The 22347-nt window shown below is 36.1% G+C and overlaps 2 long non-coding RNA genes across 2 annotated transcripts; both read left to right on the top strand.

Annotated features, from left to right (window-relative positions):
* Positions 1-2172: 2172 nt before the first annotated feature.
* LOC136233933 (uncharacterized) lies at positions 2173-3065 on the top strand. Its single transcript, XR_010690990.1, has 3 exons — positions 2173-2273; positions 2414-2792; positions 2998-3065. It is a non-coding gene; the product is annotated as an uncharacterized lncRNA (long non-coding RNA).
* Positions 3066-3220: 155 nt separating this feature from the next.
* Positions 3221-5317, top strand: LOC136233932 (uncharacterized). Its single transcript, XR_010690989.1, has 4 exons — positions 3221-3646; positions 3808-3908; positions 4231-4334; positions 5279-5317. It is a non-coding gene; the product is annotated as an uncharacterized lncRNA (long non-coding RNA).
* The last annotated feature ends 17030 nt before the right edge of the window (positions 5318-22347 follow it).

The following is a 22347-nucleotide window of genomic DNA, read 5'->3' as shown; positions in this document are numbered from 1 at the left end:
TTGTGGACTCGTTTTGATGAGTGGGACATTTTTGTGTCCTATGGCTAAAAACGACTCTATCTAAGGTTAGTATCCAATTTCATCCTGAATTTCATGAATTATAATAATAAATTGGGTAAAATATTATTTAGTCCATGTATTTTTACATACTATACTAGCGAGTCCTTATGCTATCCCAAATAATCATACAGTCCTTGGGTTTTGGTTTCATAAAACGGTTTAGTCATGGCATTAGAATTATTAAGAACAAATATTTTCTTTAATTACTTAGAGTTTTAAGTTTTGTTTGAGTTACCATATATAAATCAATTTAGAAGATGTAATTGAATAAACTTATATTTTTCAATTGCATTCTTTTTCTCAAACTTGACTACTATTGGTATAGAAAACACTAAAAGCAAATCATTCTCATATTCTTAATCAGCTTGCACAAATGATGTATGTATCTAGCGGGTTCCTGAATAGTTGTGAGATGTTTTAATCCTAAAAGAATCTATCACAATGAAGCTGAAGTTTTGAGATGCATTTTGTGTGTTCTTCTGTTTGTAGTAGTGGCTAGAACCATCAAGAATTTGACTGACAAAGGAAATTTAAACTGCACCATTTTAGTATAGTATCATATACTATATAACGTCCGAAGCTAGACTATAGAGGAGTAATATGTTGTCCTGCTGCAGTATTGACTGATTTGGTTGCTATTATTATGCTTTATAACTGATACATGTTTGTGAATTCTCAAAAAAAATACCTCATGTTTGTATTTAATTATGTTAGTTATGATTTCTTCTATCTATTCTCTAATCATATCTGCATAATTTTATGTAGCAGCTTGGCAGTGTAATCAATTTATTGAAAAAGATGGTCACCATCTCATTAAGATGCTATAAAACTAATTAATACCTTAATAACAAATGGTATATTTGTCGTTTAAAAAAACTATAACTGAGTGTTACATCTCATTAAGATGCTACAAATTCATAAAACACCGCCCTCAAATGGAATGCTAAGAGTGTAAAATGAGCTTAAATTCGATTTAGTTTATAAACTGTTAAATTAATTTAAAAAAACTGGAAATGTCCATAGGATTTATGGTTCGAATCTGTAAGGCTTTATAAGAGATCAAAAGGGCTGCAAAATTTAGTACATTGAGGTTCAGTTTTCAAAGCTAACCTGTTAGGTTTTCAAAATCTATAAGACTTTTTCCACATAAGTTGCATATGTTTGTTACCATATGCCACACTGCTTTAAAATTTGGCTAAGAAAATTTTCATTCACAAACACCAGTAATGGAAAAAGGATATTATTGGAGAAATTTTCACATAAGCCCTTGAACTCCAATTTTGTGAAAAATTATGCTTTTCTACTTTCATTTTCATCCAAAGTTACATCGAGTTTAATCTACCAAGAAAAATAGAAATTCCTTGCAAGCAACCTTTGTGAAACTACTCATATCCAAGTTGTTATTTCTTACATTAGTTGTGATTTCTTCTATCTATTCTCCAATCATATCTACATAATTTCATGTAGCAGCTTAGTAGTGTAATCAATTTATGGAAAAATGAGGGTCACCGTTCTCATTAAGATGCTACTAAACTAATTAATACCTTATTAACAAAGGGTACTTTTGTCGTTTAAAAAAACTATGTCACGATCTCATTAAGATGCTACAAAATCGATAAAACACTGTCCTCAAATCGAATTGTAAGAGTGTAAAATGAGCTTAAATTCTATTTAGTTTATAAACTGTTAAATTAGTTTAAAAAATGTGGAAATGTTCATAGGATATATGGTTCCAATCTATAAGACTTTGTAAGAGATCAAAAGGGCTGCAAAATTTGTACTACAAGAAAAAAGGGTTTTAGTGACCAAAATTAAATATAGGTATGGTTTCGGCTCATTAAAAATATGTTCTCGATACATTTAATGTGCGGATATCAAATTAATGACCAAAGTATATAATTTGACTCAATTTTCCTAAAATTCCACTCATTATTTCATGACAATAAAAAAACCACCTTTTAATTATAAAAAACCCCACTCATTAATAACCTTAATTTTTAATTTACCGCCAATGTGACCTACAATTCATTCCAAATATTTCGTTCCCCCCTAAAATTAGACACAAAGTTCACGCTTTCAGCTAAAAAAGCTCTCCTTCCTGTTCGACCTAGGTCTGCTCCCATCTTCTCACTCTCAACTTCTGAAATTGGGACTGAACGAGCATCTCTATTCCTTCTTCAGCAGATTTTTGGGGTTTCCTCATTCTGTTCGCGGTATCTCTTCTCATCTCTTGTTAATTTCTTTATTTTTTCATGTTTTCTTCATGTTCTTGTGTTTTCCTTTATGGGTTTAGATTCAATGTCTTTATGACCTTGGTTTACGATCAGTTTTGCTTTGTGTTTTGCTTAAGAAGTGGAGTTGGAAACTCAAAACCCATCAAAAACCCCAGCCTCCCTCTCTTCCCGCACATGGCTTCACTATCAGTGGATATAGCAAGAGCCACCTCCTTCATTTCCTTCTCTGCTCGCCAACAAACCCCTCTTTCCACTAGTGGCACCTCACTCCTTCCTCTTTTCTTCAAACCTCAACCCACCTTATCCATTCAAGCTACCCGCTCCTTTCATTCTACAATCCTCGCTCTCGGTTTCTCCAAACCATCTTTCAAAAACCCCCCTAGATTTTCTTTTGCCGCCGCATCCCCCCAGACCGAGGATTGTGATGTCACCACCAAGATTCCTCCCCATGATCGAATTCCTGCTACCATTATTACCGGCTTTTTGGGTTCTAGAAAGGTATTGTAATCTTTTTATTTTAGTTGTTACCTTTTTGTATTAATTCGTACTAAAATTAAGAAGATAGGCTACTTCAAATGTAATTGCTGACTTATTAAGCTTTCTAAATGGTCAATGCAAATGCTAGTTAAAAATTTCCATTTTCTTGAATTTCTTCTCAACTGGACTTAATAGGGCTGACATTTTTCCTTGCGTTGATGAACAGACAACATTACTTAACCATATATTGACTGCAGAGCATGGGAAGCGCATAGCAGTGATTGAGAATGAGGTATTAGTTTGCATTGTTTTTGGCTGTTCGCTTATTAGTTAAACCACCATTTTTGTTATAACCATGAGAGTCTCTATGTATATTGTTCGCTTGTGAGAGTATGTTTATAGTGTGCAGATGTATAATTTCCTCTCCTAATGTTGAATTGCACTACGGTGAAGTTGACATTGATGGTTCTCTAGTTGCTGCAAAAACTACTGGAGCTGAAGACATTATTATGTTGAACAATGGTTGTTTGTGCTGTACAGTGAGGGGTGATCTTGTGAGAATGATAGCTGAACTAGTGGCTAAAAAGAGAGGAAATTTTGATCATAGATATTACTGTATTAGTCAAAATGTACTGTTCTGAAATCACTATACAGTAGTGACTTGTTATCTAAATGCTTTGTTGTTGTGTGTACATCAAATGATGCACTTGTTACACATTTACTAAAATATGTCATACTGAAACCTTACAGGTCTTGCTAATCCAGCACCAATAATTCAGATTTTTTTTGCTGAGGATGCGGTTTTTAATGATGTCAAGTTGGACGGTGTTGTAACTTTGGTTGATGCTAAACATGCTGCTTTTCATATGGATGAGGTCAACCCGAAAGGAGTAGTTAAAGGAGTTTTAAGTCTTAAGTATTTTTATCCTCAAATTACCTTGGTCTTATGTTCTATATGTATTATAGTGAACACATAAACTGGTAAGCACATGTAAGCAAATTTAAATGCCAAATAATTTGTTCCTTCTCAATGCAGAGACTTGATATATTGGGAGCATTAGAGGATGTTGTTGGGGAATTCAATGATTTGAGTATGACAACTACTAACATCCATCATGGTCAGCGTTATTTCAATGAGTAAGCTGTTGTGAACTGCTTTTTCCATGGTACACTGAGATGAAAATCAAATATTTTGGGGAAGGGGAATAATATTTGTTACTTTACTCTAAATAGGATTATAATAGAATGTAATCAATGTAATGTCGAGAGTTCAATCTTTCTTTATTAGGCTAAATAAAATAGAAAATGGAAATGACGAATACATGTAGAGTTGCATATCATTTTAATAATGTTTGGGATTATCTTAGGTATTTTTTACTGCCAATTTTGTTAATTTTTTATTTGAACCTTAGTGAGACTATTTCACAAAGGGTGTTATTTATTTTTCTGTTTTAAGCAGGATATAAAGGAAGTTAAGCATGAATTATTTGCTCCCCTTCTTATCCAAATTGGTCGAGAGGCTGGGAGATTGTGAGACAACATTGTTTGTTCAGCTTCTAGCAGGTGAGGTTTCATTTCAGTAATTGAAAAGAATTTGCTCAATAGTTTTGCAAATGGGGAGCTAGATGGTTGGTTAAATTTGCTGAGAATTGTAATATTCTGTTGTGGTCATCTGTTATTTGTTTGTTTGTAAAAATTCTTTTCATGTGAAAAAAGGCAAAATTAGTTGGTGGATCTCAAAGCGTATAAACATGAGTCAACATATAAGAAATAAACTACAGCTCATGTTCCAAAATTCTGTACTTCAAATAAACAAAGCATTCCCAGAAAAATGAAAGCAAAATAGCTTTCATGAACATCAATCTACTATGAAAACCATGCATATCAGTATTAATTGGATATCAGTATGACAAACAAAGAAATACAAAGTTAATCAATATTGATAATCTAATTCACAATATATGAAAAGTGTTAACTTTATCTTAGAAATATCATGCAATAAATAAATGGGTTAATGTGTAAAAAATACTCATAATGTTGAGAAATTATATAGTGTGCCTGGCACACCACGTCACAACATGATGTGGTGTGCCATAGCTAATTAAATAAGGACACTTGGCATATAGTATTATAATTATTAAAATAATTATTACTTCTCCGTAAATCAGTAAAAACTTTTCACTCCCTCCCTCAATATTGAGACATCCCTTCCCCTTCTAGGTTTTATTTCTTGAGCCGCCATTCCTCTTTTTCTACACCTCCTTTTCTACTGTCAATTAATGGTTACATACATAAATATTTAATTTTGGAAAGATTGGCTTAACCATTGTTGCTACTCAATTGAAATATTTATTCCTCTTTCATTCAGTGAACATAATAAGTTACAAAGCATTTGAATTAGAGTTATTCATTAAAAATCTATATTATTAATTAGAGTAGTCCAGAAAACTCTAATTCCTTCCATTGAGCTCATGTTGCTAGAATAATGAATTTGTCGAGATTTTTAGGATTCAATTTGGATCGAATCCAGAATAGTTGCGCCCAGAATTTGCTTGACATGGTAGTGACTGGCGGAGAACAAACCGAACAGTTCGGTGGTTGGAGGCTGAGAAGTAGCTTTCGGTGTTTGGATCGAACCTAAAATAGATGCGCCCAGAATTTGCTTGACGTGGTGGTGACTGGCGGAGAAAAAACGGAACAGTTCCGATGGTTGGAGAACGAGAAACAGACTGAGAAGTAGTTGGTGTTTGGATCGAACCTAGAATAGCTGCGCCCAGATTTTGCTTGACATGGTGGTGACTGGCGGAGAACAAACAGAACAGTTCCGGTCGTCGGAGGTTGAGAGCAGACTCAGAAGTAGCTGATGGTGGTACTAGATAAAAGTAAATATCTGTTTACCGTAAAAAAAAATGAGATGGGAGAGAAACCACTATTTTTTATTTTATTTTAATTATCTGTTTTTAAAATAGATGTCCTTATTTAATTAGCTATGGCACACCACATCATGTTGTGACGTGGTGTGCCAGGCACACTATATAATTTCTCCATAATGTTTTGAGTCAGTAGTAATGTTACCTCTAACGTCTAAAATGGTGCAATTTTACCCTAACGTTGGAAGCTAAGCGCAATTTTACTTCTAACGTTGATAAATTGAGTGAATTTGAGAAATAATTCATCAAGCTGCTAATATGTAGGTTGTAATTTAAAACCTTGTGCATTTTAAAAACCGAATTCTCTCTCATCAATTAATATCATCTTCTCTTTCTCTTTCCAAATTAATGCATAACGTTGAATTGTGCAACCAAAGGAATACGATTTCTCTCTCATGGCAGCCATTGACGACGCTAAATCAACCTCAGGCAGACTTTTTTTCGACCGGAATCAATCTCAGGCAGTGTCAAAATGATCGGAATTAATCTCAGGCAGTCTCAAAGTGATCGGAATTAATCTCAGTCAGCCTCTATTCGACCATAACTAATCTTAGTTTTAATTAATCGTTTACCACTCTATTTTAATCCTCATTGATAAATAAATGGATTGAAAATGCAATGTAAAAAAATGTTGTTTCGATATCATATTAGAGAATATACATAAGATGTTGTCTTATTATCAATCAAATATGAAGCATAGCCGAAATTCCAGTCATCTGTGTCATTTGGATATGAGTAAATATTTGTGATAAGTAAACAATGTAAAACAAAAAAATGATGTATTATAATTTGGTGTTACCTTCTAGCGTATAGAATATATTGTCAAACGAAGATGTCTTCTTATGTGTTAAATACTACAAAGAAGATGTCTTCTATGGAATAATTCATATATACAAACTGTTATAAATTTGTGTTTAACACAACCTGTCGAAATTGACACAACCAAATGATAATTAAACAAACATAAATTTGTAACACAGATTGATCGCCGAAACAATTGTTTTCACACAGTATGCCAAAAATATCTATTTACTGTTTGTCAAAATATATATTTACATTTGACAAAGTATTTTTTGCCATCTTCCATATGCCATAGCATAATCTATAGCTTGTTGCAATTTAGCCATTCGCCCATCATCCTCTCGAATGGGATCTTGATCGATTCGTTCCCTCTAGATGAATTCTGCAACGTGTTGTGCGCGTGATAGTCTTTCCAAATAGGTTACAAAACCTCCATTTGGCTATACAAATTGCATTATTTTAGTTAGATGAACGTTTTGGTAAATAAAGTACATAGATATTGACAGGAATCTTTACCTAGATAATTGTTCAATCTGTTCTTTGAATCAAATGTTGTGGGGTAGATGAAATTGTTTGGCTACAGAATCCAACAAATGAAATTATAATGCATCATAATACAGGGTAATTGTAATAAAGATGGTACACTTTGACGAGGCCTCAGCGGCGTTCGGTTCCGCTGAGGCCGACTAAGGGATAAGTGTACCCCGTCGTTATCAAGTAATAAAATTCTAGATAGGTCCAGGTATCATCCACAAGATTTATTTCTGCAAGTATCGAGCTACTCGGTTTCAGGCGTTATCTAGGCTGTGTGGGTTTTGAGTTTGTTTTGATTAAGTTAACGTACTCCTAGTTGAATTATTCTACTTCCAGCTAAGTTATACTAATTCGAACTAAGTTATTCTACTCCTAATTAAGTTATTCTACTCCTAGGTGATCTTTTACCAATGTAATTACCCGAAGGGACATGAGGGGATACGATGATAATGAAAATAGATTGTTTAGACAATGGAATTAAAACCTAATCTAAGTCACTTGTGTCCGAGGCGATTAACCCTACCTATCCTCCTGAGGTCCCTAGTTCATGATTCCCTTGTAAGGCCGAAACTAGCTCTAAGGATCAGCAATTTGGGCTTAATCTTCTATAGGGTCGTCAATCCTATAGGCACTGACTAGGTCAGATTCAGCTCGCAATATGTGCCAACTTAATTTTGGGATTATCGAATGAGTTAAACCAATCAGACAAAGCGTAAGACAAAGATTAAAGCGATAAAACAATTGAATAAACAAAACTATAATATATATCAAAGATGAAAAGTATTGTCACGAAGATACAATGAGCCTAGGATTCATAACATGGATCAGAGGCTAGACAAAATGTAAAAGAAGAAAAATCCCTTTCAGGGAACCTGTCTACCAATGCAGGCGTCTTCCTAGGACTTAAGGATGGAACTTGAGCAATCCTCGGTGAACGGAGCTTCGGAGCTGTCTTCAATGGAGGTTGAAGGAGACGGAGGAGGTGGAGAGGACTTCTCAAGGTGGGAGCTTAGGTTTTTACAAAAGATAAAAGATGACTATTTTACAATTGGAAATTCTTATTTATAGACGCGGTTCGGGCCCTCTTTTTGACCTAAGTCGTGTCCTTTTGTAGGTGGGAAGACGTGGGGCCGATCGGGACTTCGTGGGGCCGGGAATCAGTCTTTTGATTGATTCCCGCAGGTCAGCTCGCCGAGCTGGCCCTTATAGGCCAGCTCGCCGTGAGCTGGCCTCCAGCTCGCCCGAGCAGGCCCCTGGAGGCCTGCTCGGCGAGCTGGCCTATGAAGGCCAGCTCGTCGCGAGCTGGCCATGCCAGCTCGCCCGAGCAGGCCCCGGCGAGCTGGCACAGCCAACTCGGTGAGCTGGCCTACAAAGGCCAGTTCGTCGGGCGACAATACCCAGAACGCCCGTGCGCATTTGCCGAATTTCCCCTAAACGCGTTTTTCACCCGAATTCATTCCTGCACATGTACGAAACTCCAAACAACATTAGTCCAAGGGCTAAATTGACCCGCCAATCGCTCATTTTAAGTAAAAACTCCGTTTGGTGCGACTTTTGGCGGATCAATTAGCTATAAAAGATAGTGGAAATCTGACGTACATGTTATTTTGGCCATATTTGCCTGAAATTACCAGAAAACGAGCCTAAACAACGAAAAGTTAATAAAACATTTCCAATTTCTAACTAACTCACACAAAAGCATATAAATGCGAGAATTGCTCGCTTATTCACGAAATAACGCTAAAAACCGTCCTAAAACCGTACCCAAAGATAGGGGTTTTTGACCCCTATCAAACCTCCTCGCACTTAAAACTTTACTTGTCCCCAAGTAAACTAAAAAACTAAACCCGCAATCACAAGCAAGCTAGGAAACCTCCTGGTTTGACTAGGTGCTTGACACAATTTCGAGCATCTGTAATTACATGCATTCGGAAATACAAAGTAGAGACGCCGCATTTCAATTATCATAGGTCATATGTTTAAGAGAAATGGACACATGTTCAATTAAACGAGCTTAAGGGGATAGCTAAATAAAACACCTCACCATAGGTAGTTCACTCAATTCACATAATTTTGGTGGCTAAAGTGTTTACTCTAGGCTTATGTTCTTGCTTAGGATTATGTTGATTTTGCACGTTCATCCGAGTTCCTCTGCTATGCTATATGACTCCGATGATATCAAAAACAGCCTCGAATTGGGGTTGTAATGTGGTTAGAGGGTTAAAGGTACAACAAGGGTTAGGAGTTCTAGCGCTAGAAAAACAAAGTTTAGAATGGCGTTAGCAAATTGTGAAGTGATTGAGCTTTTTATTCACATATTTTTTCTGAGACATTCTAATAATAATTTTTTTTTAGATTTGGGAGATATGGTTCTCCTTCTTTTGTTCGTCTCTTTTCTTTTTTTTTCTTTTCTGTTTTTCCTTTTTCTCTTTTTTTTCTTTTGGATAGTAATTCTCATTCACTTCTTAGCCTTTTGGCTTGCTACTATGATGCCATAAACAAAGATAAAGCGCTAGAAGAAAACAAAGGCTCAATGTGAGCTTTGCAAAAACTCGGGTTAAGTAACAAACCAAGTGATAGTTTGCAAAAATTGGGTTAGAACGAAAGAAAAATCTACAAACTACAAGAATAATTTTCTACTAGATATAAAACAATTTCCCGAATCCTAGTATTCAAATCATTGCTATTCGGGGCAATCTCCTTTAATTTTCTCAACTTTATGCCACATTTTTTACGTTAAAGTTGAATGTTATTGTTGGAGAATATATCAGCAACTATCCTTTTTTAGTTAAATTTTTTTTGTTATTAATGGCTTTCCAGTAATTGGCAAACCAATAATATTTATAATATCCCTCAGACCAAAATATATTTCAACTCCTGTTTTAACAATCAAAGGTTTGCAATGCATATGGCGAGTATTGGCCAAAGCCAACAAGTTCTCAAAACCAGTAGTTTGTAAGAACTCAAATGTTGATAATGATGTTCTGGAGTTCTTACAAAATACTGGTTTTGAGAACTTGCTGGCTTTGCCAATACTGGCCATATTCATTGCAAACCTTGGATTGAAGAGATTGCTTCACATTATAACAGTACAAAGAAGATGTTTGTTTTTACAATAGAAGTTGAAATATATTTTGGTTGGAGGGGTACTATAAATATTTTTGGTTTGCCAATTACTGGAAAACCACTAATAACAAACAAAATTAACTCAGAAAGGTTAGTTGCTGATATATTGGCCAACAATAACATTCAACTTTATAGTAAAAAAAAACATAAAGTGAGAAAATTAAAAGAGATTACCTTGAATGCAGTGATTTGAATACTAGGATTCAAACAGTTGTTTTGTATCTAATAGAAAATTTACTTTTTCCCTCGTGGAGTTATGAATCTATGGACAATTTGTAAAAAGTGTTGATGAAATTAAAGACTTTGCTTGCAGAGAGGCTGTCTTAGTGGAGATCACCATTGCTTTGATGAATTTAAGAAAAAGAAAACGACTGACATATGAGGTTGTGCATTTGCTCTAACGGTAAGTACATTGCATGCATTCTTGCATTTTCTTTGAATCATATTTTCTTTTGCATAGAAAATTTATTTTATGTTTTATTTTTCAGGCTTTTGTTATGCAATACATTAGACCAATACGCCCCCTTTAAGGTAAATTTCTCTGCCATCAACATTTCCATTGGCAAATGGATGGGCTAAGAAGTTATATGAAGTAGTGAAAAACACATATCATACCAACAACTTCGAGGAAATACTTGGATGTTTAGGGTTTTGGGTTTAGGATTTAGGGTTCACTTTTAATTAAAAATCATGAAACGTCATAATTAACTTTTAACTTAAGTAGAAAGATTTCCAGTAGAGTTGGTAGGCTGAATACAAATGCAGCCCCTCAACTTTCATAAACACCCTTTATGCTTTCTCAACTTGCATAAACTGCTGGACTTTTATGGGTGAAATAGTCGATTTCAAAGTTTAGAGTCATATTAGACGTTTAGAGTGCAAGTCGACGGGTGAAATAGATGATATGATAACCAAACCATTTACATATTAACAAACACAATAACTCTAAACTCAAATTTAAATTTATGATTGGTTCTAAATTGTTTTACCTTGTAAATTGGCAGCTTTACAACTAATTTCTCAATAACATATGAAATGCCAAGTGCTAATTCAATTTCAGCAGATTGTGTTGCAAAATTAGGACTATCCAAAGTCAAGGATTTGTTTTTCAAGCGCAGAGAAGATATGTCAGCTTTCAAAATTAAATCTGGTAGAATCTGCAAACACAATGTTGCAAATGGGAATTCAAAAACATTAATTTAATTTCAAATTCAAATATTAAGCTTGTTCCTTACCTTGATAAACAGTCTCCCAAATTTCAGCTCCTTGACATGCTCAAGCTGCCGCAGGATCATAATCTCATGCAAACTTCGATATATACAACTAAACACAAAATCAAGAGTAGCACAAACTAAAGATGGACAATTCATTAATTTAGGCTCAGTCAAAGCAAGAAAACTATCACAAAGAGTCAATTCTTCAACATTTAGACAAGAAATTTGAAGAACATAAATCCAAACATTGTTTAGCACCAATTTTTTCAAAGATTTGGAAGCAATAATATCCTCTTTATATGTCATATTGCTTGCTATTTCCAACGATTCAAGTAAGGGAGTCCCACCTAGAATATTTTGAATTGCTTTAGAAGGCAATTTACAGTTTTCTATATTCAATGACTTAAGATGTCCCCAGCTTACCTTCCCATAAGGCATGAAAACGAAATTACAAGAATTGGTCTGCAGTTTAACCAAGGAAGCATAATTGAATAGGAACTCCGGCAAACTGAACTCTACTTAACCATAATGGAAATTCAAGATTAGCTCCTCCATCTCTTTTCTGATTGAAAAACCGAGTTTCTAACTGATGTGAGAATCCCTCTTAGCGTAATAACCTTTGCATTGGATGTTGAACTTCTTGATCTTGGAGCAGGCATGAAGAAGCAGTGTATGATCAATGAATGTACAGAGTTTTTCAGCAGACATACCAGAGGAATGAAAATTAAGAACCTGAACATATAAGTCCACTGATTATGCCATCTCTTTGATAAAACAGTGTCTGAATAGCTTCTTTCTTTGAAGGCAAAAGGGAGAGGATATGTTGAAGGCAAAAGGGGTCTGGCAAGCCACTGATGTGATCTTCTTTCTCCTGCAACTTCGGCCTTTCGCTTTCCTTTGCCATTATTCAGCGAGGCCTATGGCTGCTTTGAAGATTATATAATGTATATGTCTTTTGGAATCCCTCACATGTGAAACTCCTTTTATTGTAGTACTCATTAATTTGTGTCACTTCAGAGTTTTGTGTAGTTTTATTATTGAACATTAACTATATACTCATTATTATAATTATTTTTAACTTGTAACTTGTGGAGAGGCAGGCGAAGGGATACAGTGGGATTTGTTTTATTTTTTTTTTTTTATTTACAGTCAGATTATGTTTAGGCTTTGAGATTTAATATATTTACTGGGTAATATTCTTAGATATTCCACTATTTTTTAACAATCAATCCCTAATCAATTCAAAAAATTAGAGATTTAAAAATTAATATGGTTATTTATTACATAATATTAGTGAATTAGATTATCAATAATGATTAAGTTATAAGTATAAGTATGATTCCTTTCATTGCCTGCCATTCTAGCAAATTGTTTTTTTCAAAAATATAAATCATTATAGGATTTGAATAATTTTTACTTTAGTTTTTTTAATCGAATCATTAAATTTATTGTTTTGTTCAATCTGTTTTTAACATTGCAATAATTATTCTCCAACCATGATAAGTGTGATAATTTTTTTTAGTTAATCAATATAAATTTATTAATTTGATTTTTTTTATTAAAAGCGAGCAGGAGAAAAGTAAAAGACGGACATCCCTGATAAACTCAATAGACAAATTGCAACAAAATGCAAAGAGTATTTGTTATTTAGAATGTAAACTGAGGAAGTTTTAAATAGCTTTAGAATGAACAAAAATAAAAAAGGAGAAACTAACGTATCCCACATATACAGGAAACGTGATTACAAGAAAGACCAAAACAGATAGAATCAAACTCTAACTTATTCCTATTTTCTAGGAACTTATTGTTAACAGCAAAGACTACTTCAAAGAAACCTAACAAGAAGACACGTGACTTAACAAAACTCTCCCCTAAACTAAACTTGCTTACAGCAAGAAGGTTTATACCCAAGTTGCTTCGAACACCAAATGCTTCTCTAAGCTTCTCAAATTGATCAAGCTTTAAAGGTTTTGTCATGATATCTGCAACTTGCTCATTCGTGCCACAATATTCCATTTTAATTGACCAATCATTTACAAGATTTCTTAAAAAATGAAATCTTACATCAATATGTTTGCTTCTCCCATGAAGTATCGGATTCTTTGCAAGTTTAATAGTAGAAGAATTGTCACAGAGAACCTTCACATAGTCAATTTTTGTACCTTCAATTTGTTTTAGAATTCTCTGCATCCAGACACATTGACACGCACATTAGGCAGCAGCGATATATTCTACCTCTGTAGTTGACAGACTCACTACAGGTTGCTTCTTTGATGCCCAAGCTACAGCTCCTCCACTTAATACGAAAACATACCCTGATGTACTCTTTTGATCATCTATATTACCAGCATAATCACTGTCTGTGTATGCCATTAACTCAGTTGTGAAGCCTCGTTTGTAAACAATGCTGGAATCAGCAGTACTTTGAATGTATCTCAAGATTCTCTTAGCTACTAACATATGTATCTCCATGGGTTTTGACATAAATCTGCTTATAAGACATACACTGTACATCAAATCTGGTCTTGTGACAGTCATATATAGCAAGCTTCCAACGATCTGCTTGAATAAGGTTCCATTTACTTGAGTGCCTTCTTCCTCATTTGATAGTTTGTTTCCTGGAACAATTGGATTTCTGACTCCATTGCACCATTTCATCCCGAATTTTTCAAGCATTTCACTGGCATATTTCTTCTGATGAAAATGCCATTTACTCCTTGATGAACTTCCACTCCCAAGAAATACTTCATTTCTCCAAGATCAGTCATCTCGAACTCATTCTTCATAGAGATTTTGAAATTTTGTATCATAATCAAATCATTGCCTGTAAAAACTAGATCATCAACATAGAGACTTATAATTAGAATCTTATTGTTCTCCAGTTTTACAAACAAGGTAGGATCACATCAGCTTCTTTCGAACCCTTCTTTGACGAAGTATCCTTCAATTCTACTAAACCACGCCCTTGGAGCTTGTTTTAAGCCATAAAGAGCTTTGTTTAGTTTGTATACTTTGTTCTCCTCTTCAATAACTTCATAGCCTTGTGGCTGAGCGACGTAGACGTCTTCTTTGAGTTCTCCGTGCAGAAATGCGCTTTTAACGTCTAGTTGAAACAACTTCCAACCATTTTTCGCTGCTACTACAATTACCATGCGAATAGTATCCCATCGTGCTACTGGTGCAAAGGCCTCATTATAATCAATTCCCTTGTCTTGAGCATACCCTTTTGCCACGAGGCGTGCTTTACATTTGTCAATCTCTCCATTTTCGTTCAGCTTGGTTCGATACACCCACTTGACACCTATCACCTTCACTTCCAAAGGAGCCTTTACAAGTTCCCAAGTTTGATTTTTCTTTATTGCTTCGATTTCAAGATCCATTGCATGCCTCCATTTCTTCAATTTTGCTGCTTGTTCATAGAAAATGGGATCAGCAGATATACATAGAGCAAAGTTTTGTACCTCATCTTCAGGGAATCCTTCTCCACTTGTGTAATCTTCTAAGTAGGCAGGAGCTCTTCGTTCTCTGATTGAGAAAGATGAATTAGAGGTATTGTTGGGGCTGGAATTCAGTGAGTTAGAGCTGGAACTTGCTGAATTTGGAACATCACTGTTGGAGCTTGAATTTTCTGCGTCATTGGAGGTGATGTCTTCATCCACATCTGGTGTATTTTCTTCATCTAAATCTGCTTCTTCTTCACTTTCATCTCCTTGATTGTGGGCTTCTTCATATTCTTCTCACCAATCAAGTACATCAGTAGTCTCCTCTTTTGTTTTTGCCCAATCCCATTTTTCATCTTCTTCAAAGATGACATCTCTGCTGATGGTTACTTTCTTTGTGAAAGGATTAATCAGCTTATATCCTTTGGACTCCACACTGTAGCCGATCAAGACTAATTTCTGACTTTTTGCGTCTAACTTCAATCTCTTAGCATCAGGTACATGTACATTTCCAATGCAGCCAAAGACCCTGAAATATTCAATGTTAGGTTTCAAATCGCTCCAATATTCTTCTGGAGTTTTATTTTTCATAGAGGCAGTGGGACTCCGATTGAGAATGTGACATGTCCACTTCGCAGCATCTGGCCAAAGCATGTTGGGAATTTTTTTTCTTCAATCAAGCATCTCACCATATTGAGGATTGTACAGTTTTTACGCTCCGCAACTCCGTTTTGCTGAGGCGTATACGCTGTAGTAAGCTGTCTTCTTATGCCTTGTGTTTTGCAAAATTCTGAAAATTCTTTGGAGTTGAATTCTCCTCCTCTATCTGTTCTTAAGCTGCACATTGATAGACCACACTCTTTCTCCACCATTATTTTGAAATTTTCGAAAGTCACAAAAGCTTCACTCTTTTCGTTCAGAAAATAAACCCACAGCTTTCGACTAAAGTCATCTATGAATGTTAATATGTACCTCTTTTGACTGTAGCAGGCAGGCGAAATAAGACCGCAAATGTCTGAGTGTATGAGCTGTAATTTCTTTGTGGCTCTCCAATTACTCTTCTTTGAAATGGCTACCCTGTGTTGTTTTCCCATCATGCAACTTGTATATTTTTTTGTTGGGGTTTTGATGTTTGGCAGCCCTCGAACCATCTCTTTCTTGTGCAACAATGCTAGATTTTTATAGCTCAGATGCCCAAATATTTGATGTCAAATTTCACTCGATTCTTCAATTTGTGCGTTGAAGCAAGAAGGTGATTTCATGAGAATGTTTGCAATAACTACAAACATTTTGTTTGCTGTCATTTCGCTTTTCATTATAACACCACGGGTCGGATGATATAACTTGCACACTCCATGTTTGATAAGAATGGTGATTCCTCGTTCTTGTAATTGACCTATACTTAGCAAGTTATTACGCAATTCAGGTATATAAAAAACATCACTCACAATTTGGATTTGGCCTCCAACTTCGAGCTTGATACTCCCTTTCCCCATCACCATCAGCTTGGAATCATTCCCAAGTTAACAGAATGCTTAAAAACTTCATCAAGTCGTGTGAACCACTCTTTGTTTCCTAACATGTGGTTCGAACATCCAGAATCAAGAAACCAGATCCATTTCCTTTTGTCTTGTTTGAGATCAACTTGCGCCATTAACAACATCTCAACTTCATCATCGATCTCGGCATAGTGAGCCCGTTTCTCTGAATTTTGACATTCATACTGAAAATGTCCCAAATTGTGACATTTATAGCATTCAATAGCAGATTTGTCAAAGAACGATCGAACTCTGCCTCTTCCTCGACCTCTAAACGTTCCTCTGCCTTGTCCACTTCGGTCTTCATGTGTAACTTTCAATACTTGATCTTCTTCTACAGATCCTTTCATCATTTGTTCGTGAATTAAAAGGCTGCTTTGGAGTTCATCCACAGTTAAAACATCAACATTATTTGATTCTTCAATTGAACATACCACGTAGTTGAATTTTGGAACTAAGGATCGAAGAATCTTTCCTGTGATATCAGCTTCTTTGAGACTTTCACCACATGATTTCATCCTCTTGGCAATTGAGAGTGTTCTTCCAAAATAGGCATTGACACTTTCCCCTTCTTTCATCTTCAGAATTTCGAATTCAGTTTTTAGGGTTTGAAGTTATGCTCTTTTAACCCTTGTTGACCCTTTAAATTTCTGCTTCATCGAGTCCCAAATCTGCTTGGATGTATCATCGTTCAGAATGGTTTCCATAATTTCTCTGTCAATGGCTTGATAGAGATAATTCTTCACCTTCTTTTCTTTCAATTGCTGTTCTGCAATAACTTTAGTCTCTGCTTCTGATGGCTCTCTTCCTGTTGGAATCTCTGTTATTCCGTCTTCTACTAGGCTCCATAATTCCTTTGCTCGAAGGAAATTCTCGGATTTTTTACACCTTATTCTCCTCGAGTAATATTTTGGTTCATGTCATAAGATGTGGCTAAGTTTTACGTTGTTTTAGGCTGGCCGCCACAAACCTACCGCAACCCTCCTCATTTTTCCAGGCTCGGGACCGGCTGTAAATGCCACCAATTGACCGTCACAGGCAGAGTTACCTTCTTCATTTATTCAGTTTGAGAATAAAATGAGGGAAAACCGACTAATGTCGTTTGGCCGCATGTAAGAGGAGAGCGCTTGATGTGTCGGTTAGGAGGACTGAAGAGTGGCAAATGGATGTAACGGTGAGGGATAGAGGAAGACCTAAGAAAACTTGGAAGAGAGTGATTGAGAGTGATATGAGTTTATTGGGGATTGAGGAAAATATGGAAGTGGATAGGACAGAGTGGAGGGAGAGAATTTATGTCAGATTGATTTCACGGTTTAATATGATGGTTCATGTTAGCCGACTCAGAGTCATTTTGGGACTAAGGCTTTGTTGTTGTTGTTGCATTATCCTCCACTAATATCATCAAGATAAGTGGGATATTTGTTTGGCTTCACATCCTCCTGTTGTCTAACTTTGAAGACTATAGACTTTTAGGCAGATTTACCTTCTTCATTTATTCAATTTCTTTAAAATGTCTTTGGATTAAGGAATTTCCGGCAATTTGGAGTACATACACATTTATAGAATTAGTATTTACAAGCAAAAAACGTTCATAAACAGTTTCCAATTTTTCCAATTCATTAATACCAACTTCTTCTTCAATTGGGACTTATTTTGACTGCATTAACTTTGAAAATCATTTTGCTCATCTTTGATTCCGACATAACAGGGTGTTGTAGATTATGAGTTGTTACCATATTTAGGTTTGTGGTGATTGAGGGTAGATTGCTCATAATATAGATAGCGATAGTTTTCATCCCAAGAAGATTGCAGATTTTCCTCGTGGGCAGTGAAATGATCTACTAATGGTCTATCCATTCAGATCCTAGTTATTGAGCATAACCAACTACTATCGATTTGTTTGGCGGTAGCCATTGTTTACAGATGCATACATTTTACTATGTAGGTTGAAAGCATAGGTTTGAGTATCATATCAATGCTTTTGGGTCCTAACCAAGAGCTTCCTGCAAATGTTGAAGCTGCAGTAAGTGATCATATTTTGGCTGCTGCATGTTTTTAAATAGTAACACAATTTAGTTTTAAAAGATTAGTCAATTTAGGTTTTCCTTCTCTACTGATTTGTTTACATTAAGAGACTAACAAATGGAGCAATCAGTTGAGATAGATTTTAGTAATTAATTTAAAGTGTTTTAGAATGTTTGGAAGTTACTTTTAGTATTTCTATAAGTAAATAAGTTGCTTAAAGCCATATGAACAAAGACAATGGAAAAAAGAGAAATTCTTGATTCTTATATATTGAAGTTATGAATTCTTATATGTTGAACGTCGTATTCTTCCTGCAAATCTGATTTTGATATGGTTTATATTGGTTCTTCACCTGAGCAGAATTCTTCAAATGGACATAATTCAGATGACAAAAGAGATTACTTCAAATATATAAGGATTTCTTCTTCAAAAGAATTTTGATATGACTTCATCTTCGAAAGATTTCTCTGAATTGCAGCTTTCAAAGTCAAAATCTAATTGGGAGAAGTGGAAGATGAATGCCGTGGTAAATACCAAATTCGTGATTTCTCTTTGATAAAACTGTTGGAAATGGTTTGTGAACATTTCTTACTTGTAAATACTAATTCTATAAATGTGCATGTACTCCAAAATGCCCAATATTCATTAATGCCAAGCCATTTTAAAGAAACTGAAAAAATAAAGAAGGTAATTCTGCCCAAAAGTCTACAAAAGTCTACAGTCTTCAAAGGTAAATTATGCTCTGGTTGATGGCAATAATTATCCATCCGCGGAAGGAAATGGAACTGTTCATGCAGCTCCAGAGGTAAACAGGTGCCTCTAGTGGTAACTGAAAGTTCTCCTGGGGATCTCGAGAGGCAATTTGGTCCCTATTGTACTCCAACCCATTAATTTATCAAACGGGGCTGCTGGCGAAACATCCTTTAACACAACCATATGGGTCTAGGTAGCCGCCTCAAAAGGCAAACATGCTTTAGATATTGGAGGTCAATGGAATGTAACAACACCAAGGTCCCAAGCGCACGCAGTTGATACATAGTTTATTATTTTTCAATCTCACCCTAACCACTAGGAAATGCCTTAGCATACAGTATAAAGCTGTTGTTGCAAGATTCTCAATCAAAGGGCATGCCTTTTGAGAAACTGCTAACTAATCAAGTCCCGCCGCAGTCAACAGATAATAATACCAGCTATGCTGCAAATTTGTGTGCTGCTGATTCTAGCACTGTTTCAGATGATTATGATGATGACCATGACAGATGATGATGATGCACTGCCTGTTGAAGCCATATAAATATTTCATTTATCTCAATGATGATATTACTTGAGGAGAAGAAAGTGTAGAAATTCCCATGCTGGAATTGGTTTGAAAGTATTTACTTTATTTCATCAAGTTTAACAATTTAATCAAATAACCTTAGATCTTTAACCAATTAAACTAATAGGCTACCGTTAAAATTCGGAATTTTAAATCTTAAACAAGCAACCAAACGTCGTCCATCATATATGTTTCTCAGTCATCAAATCCTATGTTTCCATACTTATTATCCTAATCAATTTAAACCCACTATTAGAATATGTATTTAGTTATCATTTATCTGTATCATTCTGTTATTTATCTCTAGCCTAAAATATAGGTTCAGTTGTTGACTATAGTCATTCACTGCAGAGTGAACTGTATTCTGTATAAATACTAAACTTCATATCAATAACAATCACTGAGAATCATATTGTTACATGGTATCAGAGACCTAACTCTAACCCTAATCTTCCCTCTTTCTTTCCCACCTTCACCCAGACACCACCTTCCTCCTCCCATATACGGCCGCCACCGTCGCCGTTACTGATTCCGGCCACCTTCTTCTACCGATCCAGAAAAACCGAAACACCACCTCCCTCTTCCCATCGCAAATCATGAGCACCAAACAAAATTCCACAACCGGTACCCCGCCCAACACAAACTCGTACATGAATAACACAGGCACAAACCCTAATCACCATCCTTCCCTCACTGTCTCCAACATATCTACCTTTATAAAAATAACCATCGACATCGAAAAAGGGCATTATCCTACTTGGGCTGCTCTATTCAAGCTCCATGCCAAGGCATTCTAGGTCCTGGACCATATATTTCCTCCATCACCCACAAACCCTTCCGCCAATACTCTCCAACAATCCAACCTTGATCTCTGGTTGATGCCGTTGTTCTTTAATGGATCTATAGCACCATCTCCTTCGACCTTCTACATACTATTATTGAAGCCGGCTCCACAGCCACCAAGACCTGGAGTCGTCTACAAAAGATTTTCTCAGACAACAAAAATTCCCGAGCTCTCTTTCTCCAATAAGAGTTCTCCAAAACCAAGCTTAGTGACTATTCTGACATCTCCGCCTACTGTCAGCACCTCAAATCCCTGTGTGATCAATTATCAAATGTGGATTGTCCGGTTACCAATGATCAGATGGTGTTACAGCTTATATCTGGTTTGACTGAGGCATATGATACCGTTGGTACTCAAATTGGACATGGGGATCCTCTTCCCTCTTTTTAGAAAGCTCGATCCATGCTTATTCTAAAGGAAACAGCTCGTGCCCGCAAGAATCCTCCTACATCTGAACCCGTTGCATTGACTGTATCGTCTGTTGACGCTGCTGTTGTGCCATCGCACCACTCGTCATCCCGACTCGTGCAATATCGCGGCTCCTCCTCTTACCGCGGCGGCAGACATAGTGGCCATTCCTATCGCGGCAGAGGCGGTCGACACCACTACTGGTCGTCTTAGCCACCACATTATCGCCCTGCTACCCTTCCTCCTTGGGGATATACCTACCCTTGGGCACCACCGCAACAATGGGCAACTCCTCCATGCCCTTATCCTACATCAGGGCGACATCCATCACAATCTGGTATTTTAGGACCTCATCCTCACATGCAGCAAGAACACCTTCATATGGAATCACTATCGTATGTGCCTACCGATATTGCAGAAGCTATGCACACCATGACACTTGCTCCACCTTCTGATCAATGGAACATGGACACTGGAGCTACTTCACACATGACAGCCGACAAAGGTACACTCACCTCTTATTTTAATTCGAGCCTCAATGAAAATATAATTGTTGGTAATGGTCATTGTATGCCTGTTTATGGATCTGGTAATGCATATTTAGCTTCTAATCATCACCTTTTAAAGTTAACCAATGTTTTGCATGCACCTCACCTTATCAAAAATCTTATTTCCGTCCGTCAATTTACTAAAGATAACCAAGTTCTGTGGAATTTGATCCTTTGGGGTTTTCTGTGAAGGATTTACAGACGGGCACTATTATCATGAGATGTAAAAGTGCCGGTGCCCTATATCCAGTCACCTCTAGCTCCCACAATTCATTGTCGTCTCATTATGTTTTTACTGTTTTATCTTCCGCCGTTTGGCATAATAGATTAGGACATCCAGGGCTTCCTGTTTTGAACGCCCTGCTCAATAAAAATTTGATTTCTTGTAATAAAGTTAAGGATGTTGCTGTTTGTTCTTCATGTACTAATGGAAAAGAAGTAAAATTACCTTTTCAGTCCTCCAACAATTTTGCTTGTATGCCATTCGATTTAATTCATAGTGATATCTAGACATCACTCGTTCTTAGCTCGGGTAGTCATCGTTTTTATGTATTATTTCTAGATTCTTACACCAATTTTCTATGGACCTTTCTGTTAGCCCACAAATCACAAGTCTATTCAGCTTTTCTTATTTTTGGGTCATATGTTCGAACTCAATTTGAAAGAGAAATTAAGGTTTTTCAGTGTGACAATGGGGTGAATTCAATAATAATTCCTTTAAACAATTTTGTCAAACTAATGGAATGCAATTTCGTTTCTCATGTCCATACACCTCACCTTAAAATGGCAAATCAGAACGCACCATTCGCACTATTAATAATATGATTCGAACAGTAATGCATCATGCCTC

This window comes from Euphorbia lathyris, chromosome 6 (genome assembly GCF_963576675.1).
Source record: "Euphorbia lathyris chromosome 6, ddEupLath1.1, whole genome shotgun sequence".
Lineage (NCBI taxonomy): Eukaryota > Viridiplantae > Streptophyta > Magnoliopsida > Malpighiales > Euphorbiaceae > Euphorbia > Euphorbia lathyris.
Note: the sequence above shows the minus strand (reverse complement) of the source record. Positions and strands in the feature narration are given on the sequence as shown.